This window comes from Alligator sinensis, unplaced genomic scaffold (genome assembly GCF_000455745.1).
Source record: "Alligator sinensis unplaced genomic scaffold, ASM45574v1 scaffold1244_1, whole genome shotgun sequence".
Lineage (NCBI taxonomy): Eukaryota > Metazoa > Chordata > Crocodylia > Alligatoridae > Alligator > Alligator sinensis.
The window spans coordinates 395,640-396,550 of record NW_005842591.1 but is presented as its reverse complement, the minus strand read 5'-3'; the positions used below and the strand labels follow the sequence as shown (position 1 = coordinate 396,550).

At 71.4% G+C, this 911-nt stretch overlaps 1 protein-coding gene across 1 annotated transcript in view; it reads left to right on the top strand.

Annotated features, from left to right (window-relative positions):
• SEZ6 (seizure related 6 homolog) overlaps positions 1 to 911 on the top strand; it is an 18,272-nt gene that overhangs the window by 14,108 nt on the left and 3,253 nt on the right. The window lies entirely within an intron of this gene.

Sequence of the window (911 nt, the reverse complement as noted above, 5' to 3'; positions counted from 1 at the left end):
CCGCGGGCCAGCTGCTCCTGGCTGGTGCCGGAGCCGTGGGCTTCGTGGCAGCCAGAACCAGCCCTGCCCGTTCCCAGCCAGGCCTGCGTGAGTCTGCTCCCTCCGGCCACACGGGCAGGTGGTGCATCGCGTCCAAGCCAAGCCCGGGCATGGGGGAGCTGAGCGCGCTGCCTGGGAGCTGGCTCTTCACAGCGCTGCCCTGGCTGGCCGCCGGACACGGGCAGCGCAGCCTGAGGGCACTTGCATAGCCTGGCCCAGGGCTGGGCAGGGCCAGGCTGGTGCTCTGCAGAGCCGCGCTGCCCGTGTCCTGGCTGTCAGGGCCATGGGGACCGGGCGTGCGTGGCATGCCCAGCCCCAGCCCGGGGAGCAGGGTGAAGGGGCAGAGGCTGAACACAGCGGTCTCCCAGCTGCAGGCCTGTGCCGGGTCTGAGCCAGGCTCCCTCCAGCCGGCAGAGTCCTGCCCCGGGGAGGGTCTCCCCTCTCATCCCCTGCTCCCAATGTGCTGGTTGCGTAGGGGGCAGGCTGGATGGGGGAGAAGGGCAGAGCCCAGGGGCCAGGCCAGGCCTCCTGCATCTGCTCTGTAATGGAGGGGCACTGCTTGCTGGGTGCTGGCACTGCCCCGTCCTGCCCGCCGTGTGTTTCCCTCGCTGCCCATGCCCCCTGCCTGCCACCATCACCACCTCCCTGCCCCTGCCCCCCCCATGAGCATGCTGCATTCGCTGACCTGGTGCCCGGCCACACACGTCCCTTGCCCGGCACAGCCGCCTCCTCCCCGGGCACCATCCTGACCCCACAGGCAGCCTCCTCCAGGCCCCTCAGAGACCCCCATCCCTGTAGGCAGCAGCAGGTAGAGCCGGGCCTTTCTGCCCCCTGCTTGTCCCCCCGGGGCCTGAACAAGGTGCGGGGGGGGG